This window comes from Halyomorpha halys, unplaced genomic scaffold (genome assembly GCF_000696795.3).
Source record: "Halyomorpha halys isolate HHAL.00 unplaced genomic scaffold, Hhal_1.1 Scaffold379.1, whole genome shotgun sequence".
NCBI classification, from domain to species: domain Eukaryota; kingdom Metazoa; phylum Arthropoda; class Insecta; order Hemiptera; family Pentatomidae; genus Halyomorpha; species Halyomorpha halys.
This window is the reverse complement of record NW_027114859.1, coordinates 46,382-59,218: the sequence shown is the minus strand read 5'-3', so window position 1 is coordinate 59,218 and position 12,837 is coordinate 46,382. Positions and strand designations below refer to the sequence as shown.

The 12,837-nt window shown below is 27.4% G+C and overlaps 1 long non-coding RNA gene across 1 annotated transcript in view; it reads left to right on the top strand.

Annotated features, from left to right (window-relative positions):
• The window catches only part of LOC112210107 (uncharacterized), an 807,761-nt gene extending 802,389 nt beyond the window's left edge, over positions 1-5,372 (top strand). The window contains exon 6 of the long non-coding RNA XR_010844680.1: positions 5,328-5,372. This is a non-coding gene — a long non-coding RNA (uncharacterized lncRNA). The remainder of the gene's footprint in view (positions 1-5,327) is intronic.
• Positions 5,373-12,837: the final 7,465 nt, after the last annotated feature.

The following is a 12,837-nucleotide window of genomic DNA, read 5'->3' as shown; positions in this document are numbered from 1 at the left end:
ATTATCTAACATACAATTAATCACTAATAATATATTATTCTATGTTTATAAATAAATAATTAGTAGGTGAATTACTTGGTTGATCACAGCTGTTTATAAGAGCGTAGTACAGCAAAACAATGTCTAGTTAATATTACAATTGGATCATTATGTTATATCGTATCTTCGAAAAATCTTTACATACCTACAAATTAGAAGATTGATTCCCATAAACATATTACCCTGTTTATGGCTGTCCCGGTAAGTTGTCAAAAGAGTGAATGATTTAAAATTATGCTACTCTTTATTACCATTATTATTTTATAAATCAGAAGTATATATTACTTTGTTATAATACTTTGTAAGGGTTTGTATTTTTTAAAAATTATTATGAAAGAACATTTTTTTTTTTCAGTATTTTAGATTTTTTGTTTTACTTCCATTTTTTGAAGAAGGAATCAGAGAAGTTTATTATTATCTTTTTAAATTTTTATTTATAGGGCGAAAAACTTATGGTCATCATTTAAAGAAGTTTATTTAATTGAGTATAAAGTGATTCTGGTCGAAACTTCCTAAATAAAATAAATATTTAGAACGTCTATAATTTGGTTTCATTTCAAAGATCCATGTCTCCATACAAGTAGTTTTATGTAAAAAATGCATAATGTATCGTTGAAGTATTCTTACTTTTGTTATTTAGAGTGCTACCAATGAGCTATTCTCTACACTCCTGTTTCACTCCATTATAACTGAGATCAAATTTATTGAATGTATTATAATGTACAGTAGTAAATTTCAATAATTTTTTTTTTTAATTTGTTATTGTTATTTTAAATAAAAATCTAAAATTTAATTGAATTAAATATTAATCCAGAATTTATTGCTCCCCTAACTGTTGTATAAGATGATTCTAATCTGGCCCTGCTTGTTATGATGGTTGTTTGACGGCCTATGAAAGTTTGAATTGTTTTTCAAGCTGTCTTACAAGAATAAGTATCGCTGTTTAGTTGTTGTTGTTTAAGCTGAATAATTCAAGTCAGCCTTCTTTTGGATTATATTTTAACTGCAACAATTCAGTTTTATTCCACTTGAAGAGTTAGTATTATTTTATGAACATTCAAACCATAAATATAACTCTTCATTATTCTGTATTTGATTTAAAATTCATTTTTATTTTTTAACTCTTATAGTTTTTCCAATTATAAATCATGAATTTTTAAAATTAATTATAAAAACTTAATAGAAAAAGTATTTTAGAATCATTATTTAAATGTATTAATGTAAATTATCTTTAGAATTTTTAAGTAGTTAGATGTTATTTTAAACGTTGGAATATTTATTTAAATTAAATAAAAAAAATGAGATGATAACTGCAGTTAAAAAGTAATTTTAGAAGCACGTGTTTATATTTTTCCTAACTTCATTTGAAAAAATATGTTGAGAGCATTTAATAATAAATATGAGACTCAATAGACGTTTCAATAAAATTCAGATAAAACTTCATTTCGTGATTCTATCATTATTGTTCCCTGTCGAATACATCAATGACTGTTCCAAGTGGAAAGATAATTTTTTATTCGGAAAATGACTTATCTTTCTTATTGAAACTTCATGAAAACAATTATTTCTTTTAGGTATACGTATCTTTCTACTTATTTACTCCTGAATGACATCTCAGACAGTAATTTTTCATTCAGAGTTTGGGGGAAGGCAATAATATCAAACATTTCTTAATAATTATGTTCACTGAGTCCAAAGAGATAAGAGCTTCATTACATTATTTTGTCGTTAAGCAAAAAAAAAAAAATGTATAAATGTGATCAATACTTAAATTTCATGTAAAATATTTTTGTGAACAATGATGAATCGAAATTAAAACATGATAAAAAATATAAAATTAAAAACTATTCATTGAATGACGAAGTTTTGGTCGATAAATGCTGGATTGCAAGGAACAAGGTACAGTGAGCATACTTAAAAAAACGCGACGAAAATATTTTAAAATATATTTTGTTTATATTTTTTGTGGTCACTTAATATTTTATAGAATTCATAAATAAAATACTTCTAGATAATTTTTATTATTTCTGACCTAGGAATTGATTGATTGTCACCATGAGTATCCGTAATCGTATAAAAATATAATTTTTTTTTGGCAAATTTTGTAATTAATATTAAGATACAGTTAAGATGAGAATCACAATATTTATTTTTTATCAAAAATAGCCGTTTGATACACGATAAAAAAACAAATTCTATAATCTAAACATTACGTTACAATTTTATGTTCAAGTTTTACTGTCACATTTCAAATAAAAATAATGAAAAATCATATATAATAAAATTAATATAAATGAAATGAAGATGGCTTCATCTAAATGGTTTGGAATAAATATGAGAACTGCTAATTGATTCATATTAGTTAAAATTCTAGTTATATACCATAAAATATATAATTCAATTTTATGTACTTAGTCGTTTTTATCACTTTTATTCTTGTTTATGTTTTATATTGTTCATGTTACTTTTTATTCAATTTAGTTTTATCATATTTCTAGGTTTTTTATTTTCAGTTTCTATAATCAGTTTATACTCTCATTTATATCATGTATGTTTTATTTATCATTTTGTATATATTTTTATATTTATTTTTACTATTTTTAATGTTACAATTACATTTTATATATGATGCTATATAAACATATTTTTTATTTTATATTTATTATTTGTATTTTAATTTATGCATATAGTTATATCCTTGTAGATAGTTGTTAAGTTTTTTCTTTAGATTTTAATTGAATAGTTCTTATGTGTTAAAGTAAGATATATTTTCATGTGTGTTTATTGTTATCTTATTTAAAATTGTTATTATTAATGTTTCATATTTTGATTTGATTTTATGTTTTTTAAAGAGGGTAAAATTGGGATAGATCTATTGGGTTGGGGGAGAAAATTATAATTAGACACATGCATAAATAATGAAAACAAAAATAAAGAATAATAAGGTAAAAAAATGAAAATATAGAAAGAAAAACATAGAAGAACAAACAAATTATTTATTACCATCATGTATTATAAATTAACTGTACAATGTTTAGGCATTATAAGAATTAAGTTGGTATATGTATGCCGTAAATTTATCTGGGCAGTTGGGACCAGTCTGGCATTGCAATTTTTTTGAATAACGTTTTTCTCTTCATCTTCATTCAATATACTTCTAAAATTTTAAACTCCATTGTATCCTAGATTTTGTTTCCTAAAAGGATGAAAATGAGAGTTGTAATATCTGCATTCAAAAACTAGATTTCACTATTTTGTTTTTGTTATTAATCGCCATCTGGACCGTCTTTTGGATGTTTGATTTTATAGCGACTGAATGAAGAAAATGGTCTGTGTCAATGAAAGACTGAAACTCAAGATAGTATTAACTCCTGTCTAATAGATGTAGCACTGCTGTCATTGAACTTCTTGTTATTTAAATTTTATTGCTTTAATAACAGTTATTTAAAACATTAAATTCTTGAATCGTCCTAATGGTCTCATCACATCTTGATATTCAGGCGGAGACAATTAGAATTATTTCAACCGAAGTAGGCTCCAGATTAAAATGAAAAAAATGTACTTCTCTCGCTATTTTCTTTTTTTGTAATTTTTGGAGAGGTGGATGGAAACGAGCAATAATTTTTCAGAAAAGTTTATTAGCGACCCCCGGAGCCCTGATTAAGGGCATTAGAGGGTGATGTGATCCCTGGCACCCCCGGGACAGTCGTTACTGTTCGCGGATGAAATTTTTTTTACAAAAACAAAAAATTGTTTTGAGGCAAAAAAAAGGAAATTTATGTTCAGAGATGTCGCATCGTAATTCTTCGTGTCTGTTCGTATACAGCGTTGGCATAAAGCTACTCGTTCTTACTTGGGTAGGTGCTAAAAAATAAATATTTCTTTTCAAGCATCAAATACACACATTACGAAATATCCGTTCATATAGTACTGCCATAGATCAATTTTTATGTATTATTATCTACAGTTATTTTTATGATAGAGTAAAAATAATAAATATTATTGTATAATCTTAAATACTTTCTTGAGACTGGTTAATTTTGTTAAAATAAATAATTTAATTTCTATCCATTTTAGACTCAACACATTTTATTTTTCTTAAAAGTCCAACGTTTCGGCCAATCCGGTCATCTTCAAGGACAATCTACTTAACAAAATTTTGGAATTATATGATTTAAAAACTCAACTTCATGCAGGCTATTCTGGCGAGGTCAAATCAACAACCTAATTAGTCAATATTCGCATTAAAATTCATTTATCACAGTCTCTATTTGTTGAAAAAAACAACAAAAACCATGTTTTTTTTAAAATTAAAATCCTGAAACTAATCATTGACTGGTGAAACCTTATACTTTTAGGAGAGGGTGATGTGTGTGAAAAATGAGAAAAATATTATTGTATTTAAATATTACTTCTAATAGTTCTTGAAAAATATATTTAAAAAAAACTTTATAAAAATTAACTATATAAAAACGAATTTTAGAATTGCATTTTAAAACAGTTCGTTTTTTATTTACACCAATCGATATATGTTTTACACGTAGGTGTTTATAATCTATTCCAACTAAATTTATATACAAATGAATATTTATGGATTTTAAGAAAGCTATATTAATCTCCTAAATGAAAGTATTAAAGAATCATAATAGTTATTATTTGTAATATAGAACAATTGACATTTATTGTAATATAGAAGAAAATCATAGAAATAAAATAATATAATATATCAAATATTGAATAAATGCCAGAATTGAATTAAAAATAGAACAAAGATGAATTGCTAAAACTCTACCAAAGTATGCTTATAACACTGTATTATTTAAAAGTTTCCAGAAAAATACGTGCAGGGGTTGGTTTCCTGTTAAACCCCTACAGATTTTATTTTATTATGTCTACTATTTTCGCCTACACATGCGCAAACGTATTTTCCTCGGCACACATACATATTAACACATATCAATTAAAAACAAATAAATAAATTTATACTTAAACCTTTGATTTATAATATCAAAATTTTGAAAAATCTTATATTTCATTGTGTACCTTACCTAATCAATTGAAATCAATCTACATAAATACATTTTTATCTCCTAGAATAAATATATATGCATATATATCTAAAACTAGTTATTGTACTGTTAGCGATAGAAAAAGAAAATTTACCTATCAAACAGGTTTGGTTAGGATTCTATACTGTCTGACTTTTGTATTTGGCAGACCTTATTATAATATGCATTTATGTTTTATGTTATTGAATTTTATTACACGGGTAATTTTTTTTGTTACAGAAATCAAGTTATGAGCGACTGCTGAAATACTTCATCAGAAAAAAGTGAGTCTTTTTAATTACTGATATTTGTTTAGTAATTTAAAAAGTATGTATTTTATCGGTAGCAGAAGTAATTACTTATCATACTGTAGCCGTGAATCAACCCTGTGGGTCTGTTAATACAACCTCAGAAAGTAGGTGCCCTTAATTATGGAAACATCTGGCAGTCTAGCGTCATTCTGACGAAATCACCTTCTTGGAAAATAGTTGGTCTAGTAACTGTACTTCATCATTTGCAAATATCCTTATTTTTATTAAAATTGCCATCTTATGATTATGAAAATGATAATGAAAATCGAAATAGGCCGATATACTTAATAAATAAATGACTTTCATAAATAAGAAAAATAAAATGGAACGTTATGTGACGTGCCCTATATGTCACAGATAACGCTGAGGATAAATATATATCACTAAAACAACTTTAAATATTTGACTAGTTCGACAGGTAAGGCGGGACAAAGCGTCTCTGGGAAGATTAGATAAAGTCATATGGGCTTTACCTGAATGATAATGGGAACAGTTGGTTTTTGTTTATGGCTTCAGAATACTATACCTAGTGTTGGATATTTTATTGGTATATAATTTGACTAAATATTTATTGCTAATAAAAATAATATCATATGTACTTATAGATATATTAATCAACACTAGTGTTTTAATATTGATACAATCGATTTATGTACGTACTAATCGTGTTTCAATATCGAGAAAAGAAAATCTCAAAATTTATTAAGGAAAATGTGTCCTAACAATGAGGGATGTAACCATATTTAAACAATTTATTTACTTATTTTTAAATAATGATAAATTTATTTAAATAATTAATTTTATTCTTAATGATTTTGAATACTAATGAAATATTTTTAATTATTTAAATGATATAAATATTTTTTTTTAAATAGACGTATATATATAATGCTCTGGTTAGCCTTCATATGAGTAGTTTAGTATCAAAATAATTTCCACATTTTGTCTAAACCTAGTAACATGGCTATTTAAATGGAATTTCGCGCTCTTGTTAGTATTCATTCATTTCAATCTATGTCTTACCGAAAAATGCATATAATCATTTGATTAAGGATCGAAACGAAGAATTGAGTTAATGAGTTGTTAAATGCATCTCAAAGTGACTCCTCATAAGCATTTCATTTTAATATTCCCATTCAAAAAATTGAATAAAAAAATGAATAAACAATTTTAATTGAATGTTATTTTAACTCACTCCTTCCTATTTACTTCGTTTATTGTTAGACATTCATTTTTGTGGGCTCTTAACCAATCATCAAGAACATTGGAACTTATCTGTATTTTAACTGTCTATATACAGCCAATAATTAAAATAGTAAGGCTAGTGAATTAGTGAATAAAAATCTTATAGTTACATTTTCCTAATTAGTTACGAAATATAAGTATAGTTTAGCTTATATAAAACGTACAATCACGGGGAAGCTGTTTTTTCTATTATACGGAGGTTTCCGATTAGAAGGGTTTCACATAAAATAATTGAAAAAATATAGTTGTTGAATTACTTATGTATCTTCCTTAACTTGAGCTGTGGTATCTCACAAGTCCTATAATAAACCCATAATTTGATTTAAACACTATTAAAAAAAAGAAAATTCAAAGCATTGTTCTAGGTACATCTCATCTTAATCATCGTTTGGTTGGATACTCATGGGAAGGGGAAATTTAGAATAAAACAAATCACCAAAGTTGCTCTATTCCTTTGGTATGAAACATAATTTCTAAATAAGGTAATTTTTTGCACTAACTTGAAATAAGAATTAATCCATAATTAAATAACTACATACGCGCGTATACAGATACAAAATAATAACACAAACTGTGATATTATATAAAGAAAAGAATAGTAATAAGTAAAATTTTCATAAAATAAGTGACCCACTAAATGCAGAAGTGTTTTATATTCTAAGCCCTCTAAAATGTATATATTAAGGTCCGGTTGCACCATCAAGGTTTAAACTACGATTAGTGAAATATCGGGTAAACTCAGTCATTATCCGTCGCACCAGAAATGTGTATAAAGTGTAGAAAAACTAAATAAAACGTTTAATTGGAATCAATTACAATTGTTTACAATACTTTGTAAAAAAAAAAAAAAAATGGAATTAGCCGGTAATACAGAAACCACGCTACATAAATTGTTTTGTGTATTTAATCATAACAGGCCGGGTCGCCCAAGAGTGGTCGCGCACACCCTAAGGAAGGAGTCAGGTATTTCCCTCAGCACTTTCATAATTCTTGATTCAGTGGAGATATCCACTGGAGAAGCAATCACACGGCGCGGCGGCAGTTGAACCTTTTGAAATTCAATCCTGGAAAAAGTAGTCGGCGGATCCAATTTCCGCCTAGCGCCTGCAACGCTCTTTACCCTAAATTGAAGAAAAAAAATATTGGGAAAAATTTGATTTATCTTTGACAATATGACCGTATTACTTCGTTGGCGTGGGATGGTCGGAGGTATTTGGTCGGTCATAGGATTCGGTTTATTTGAAAGGTTTTTCATTATTTATGAAAATATGTCTTCCTTTGTAATTATTATAAAACATAATAAAACAAGTTGAACAGAAATTTGAATTAAAATTCTTAATTTGCAAACCCAAAGAAATTCATAATCATTATTTGTATTATTAACTAATTGTATTTAGTAATTTAAAAAACAAAAAGACAAGAAAAAACATGATTGTTTTTAACCAATTACTCATACTACATCCCGAATAACGAAAACAAGGAGTATCTTGTTTTACATTTTTGTAATTTTTTAAAATTTATTTATTTATTGTAATCTACAACTGTACAAAATAATACAATAAGTAAATATGTTGTATATTTCGTATACACTTGAAAATCTTGGGAAGGAACCACCCATTGGTGATACTTCAAACATTAATTTAAATTAGAAGGTCCCGTGGCCATCTTCTTTTCAGACGCCATGGAGGATTATCAGGGATTGTTAAGGATGAAAGATTAAGAATTAAAGGGTTAGGATGGTTGAGGAGTTCGGAATGAAAAGATGCATATCTGTTTTGGGCCAAATCTGCAACGAATGGGATGTTAAGGTCTTTATGAATGAGTTTATTTGTGACGTAATTAACACACTGTGTAAGTCAATACAATTTTTGTGGTCTAAAAATATTTTAAAATTGAATACACATCGGCGAACACTTAAAGTTTAATTAAATTTTTCATGTAACTATAGAACCTTTCTATATTTTATATCTGGACCTAAAATTTAAACCGAAAATGAAAATACCAATTTTTTTTTAAATATTTATTTATTGCTATTTACAACTGTACATTGTAATACATTTAGTAAATCTGATCTAAGTTAAATTGGAGTGTTACAGGCGTGTAGAGAAACTACCCATTGGTAGCACTCTAATGACATTTTACATTAGCTGGTCTCATGGCCATCTTCTTTTCAGACGCCTCGGAGGATTGTCAGGAATGGAAGAGGGTGCAAGGCTAGAAACTAGGGCGTTTGAGTGGTTAGAGAGTTTATAATGGAAGGAGTGATATCTGGTTCGGCCTAGATCGGTTACATAGGGAACATTAAGGTCTTGGTGAATGAGTTTATTTGTAACGTAATAATTTGATAATGATTTTACGTAGGATTTTGGATTGTAAGGATTGGATGCGGGAAGAATTTGATGGTTTGGTGGAGCCCCAGAGCTCAATTCCATATGTCCAAATTGGTCTGATTATTGTAGTGTATACTCATTTTTTGTAGTGAATGGGAAGTTTAGATCGTTTGTCAAGTAAGTGTTGTAGCAATCGGAATCTACGAGCAGTTTCTTGTCGTTTCAGTCTTGTGTGTGGATTTTTGTAAAATAGTGTCGAAAATTCTTATTTTAATAATCACTTTTTATTTACATGATTTTAACTATTTATTTCATTGATTTCTTTTCGCACTATCGCAACAACCAATTTCTTGGCTCAGCATTTGGCCATACGGACTGTTGCTAGACCAATCGTTGTGCTAGGAAATGATCTCGCTAAGAGTACCCATTTTTGTAGGCTTGGCATACCCCAGGATAGTTCCTGTTTCCAGAATCGTACATATATAATTATTATTATAAATAATAATATATCTTTTATGCGCGGTCATAAGGGCTTAAGTCACTTTTTGAGCATTCGGAGATTATGTCGTATTATAGCACCAAATCAGAGCTACCGGTTGGTAATAAAGTCTTTATACTTCAGATAGACTTACTACTATATTGCTTTATAAAAATAACTATTACAAAAATATCAATAATTAGAATTTACATAATGCTTTGAACTTTGTTTTTACTCTTCTGAAAAATTCATATTTTCGACTTAAGTCCTTATCACTTATGACCGCGCATCAAAGATATAATATAATAAATTTGTATCCACCATGGAGCTCGGGAGATAGCACAACGCCTTACTCATTAAGTTATACCAACAAAATATATGTTCTAATAAAAATAGATTAAAATACATTTAAAAATCTAATATAGGTACAATGTAGGATGCGAATTCAATAAAAATATCGTTATTTAAAAAAGGTAACTTATATGTATTTTTGAATGGAAAATGGTCCGGGTGCTGTAAAAAAAAACTCAAATAGTAGATAATTATACTATTTTATTGAGCCAAAGTTTTGCCCAACGTTGCAGGGCTTCGTCAGGGCTAAAAAAGATACAAACACTTTAGTTACAAAAAGGTAAAAAAAAGAAAAAACATAAGTGTAAAGCAACAGGGGTATAAAATGAAAAGTAAGATATAATTAGAAAAATTAAAGGTTGTAAATAGTAAATGAAAAGGGTAATAGTAACAGATATATAAGAGAAGAAATATTAAAGAAAATACAAATAAAGAGATGAAAAAATAAAAAATAAATACAAATCAAATGATGAGACAGAATTCATACCTGTTTTGACGGCAGTCGAAAACAAAGTGACGGTTGGTATTAGGAGGAGTGGGGATGGCAGTATTGCCACAATAACGAAAATAATTTGTAAAGTAAACATAGTAAAAAGTAAAGTATTTAAATTAGGTGAACAATAAATGGTAATATACATAATAGGGGGAGAAGAAATATTAATAAAAAAATAAAAAAAAAAGATAGAAAAACAAAGGAAAAGTAAAGTATAAAATAATGGGATACAATGAGTGTAAGTGTTTAAGAAACAAAAATTATACCAAATGAGCGGGGATACAGAAAATTGTAAAATATAATAGAAAATTAATAATAAAGTAATTAATATAAGTACACGTAAGAAGATAACACATGAATATAAATTAAAAGATAGATACCTGAATATAAATGAAACTGGAAGGATAGTGAATATAAAAATAATTAAAATAAAAAAAAAAGTGAGAATTTAGAAAAACAAGAATAAAAGATATGACAAGAAAATGGGCTTCTGAAATGCAGAAAAAAGTGAACAAAAAAAAGTATTATGAGGATTTTATTATGTTCAAAATGTGTCGATATGTAAGGGAGATGCACTTATTATCAACTTTATGATTGACGGAATTCTCAGTCAAATTCTGACGAAGCCCTGCAACGTGGGGCGAAACGTTGGCTCAATAAAATAGTATAATTCTACTATTTGAGTTTTTTTTACCGCACCCGGACCATATTCCATTCATCTATACACACGGTCAATCAATAATCTTCCTATATGTATTTTTCTTTTTATTCTTATGATTTTAACTATTTATCAAATTTATTGATTTATTTTATTTATATCTTTAAAAATATCCAATATGGAATTATCTTCCATGAATGTTTAACAATACTGTGACTAGCAATGTCGTATAAAAATTAAATCATACAAAATATAAATATGTTATTTTCAGTATATCAATATGCTCAACTCTTAAAAGGAATTTTTTAATATTTTAAAATTTATTTATGAGAAGTAATTTTTTTTTTAACCTGTTTTCATATATTTTTTCCAAACTGTTTATTTACTAAATAATTTCAAATATGTTTAACAACTGTAAATAACTGAATATCATATATGTTAATATTTATTATGAATATATTAATTTCTTAATATCAGAGCGTTTAAATCCATGAACTCTCACAAGGAGAAAATAAAAAAAAAATACAAATTATAAAATTATTTCCATAATCTGTGAAATACTTTATTTAGTTTACTAATATTATTAATTAATTCGTTTCGGAAGAGAGATTTAATGGGTTTTATTAAATTGGTTTCCCAAGTTTATAAGTCACAGATCTTATGAATCGTTGGAGAATGATTCAAATTTCTGCGGCCTGAAGAAGCCCCCTTGTCAGGTGGAGATTAAGGGCTGGAGACTCCAGTATTTGTCAATGTTCTCCAGCTCGGCTATATTGAGGGGGGCTCCTGTCAGAAAAGGAGAATTGCGATTGGTGCATAAGGCCGGAAACGTCTCCTCGACTTCAGTCTTTTATTTCTGATCGCTGCTACTTGAGATGGTCCTTGCAATCTCTTCCTTTTTCCTCTGGAGTAATATCGCATGAAATACTTTTTCCACTCAATTTTCAGGGACAATAGAATACTACTTTAGATGTGCAATTCAGGTGAAATAAAATGATAAGTATTTATGTTAAAAATAAACTAGTAAGTGTAGTTTAATTTATTTAAAAATTTGAAAATTAATTTGCACTTGTTCATAGTACAAAATGAGATATTTAGGGTTTAGAGCATAAATGAAAATTTTTCTCAAATTTGTTTCATTGGCAGATACGTATACTAACTACGACAATTACTGGGAGTAAATCACCATTGATGGTAGCTATCCCAACGAAACAAATTTGGGAAAAATCACCACTCAGGTACTCACCTTAAGAACCCCGCTGAACCAGCTGTCCGGATAAGCCTAAATAAAAATAAAATTAAACAAATGATATACTGAGAAAACATTAACAAGGAAAAATATACGGATAGTCAAACCGATTAAAAAATAGATATTTCAGAACTTTATTTTGTGGATTTTTTTTTTTTAGATCAGCGTTCATCCTTTTTATTGAAAGTTTTGAAACAACTTTGAATGTATTTGTATGCCTCATTGATTTTTTGTATTGTTAAATTTTCACAATATATTCCATTAGTAATACTTAAATTAATCGCTTTTTTGCCAACTAAATATAAAATATAATTTCAATGATGTTTTGATTTGATTTTTTTTTGTATTATGTATATTAGGATAATTTACATTCATAGTTATATAAGTTGATTAAAATAAAGTTAATACACTGTATAAACTGAAAATTTTTGTATTGATGGACATAGAATTTATTTTTTATTTTTATACCAGATCGGCCTGGTGGGGCTTACATGGTTGATATAACTTATATTATATATATTTTTTAACAGTTGATTATGAGGGGCATAGTCATACAAATGATACCCCTAACTATATAAAATGTTCTTATTAAAAGAAAAAAATAATAATAATAAAATAAATAGATAAGAATAATG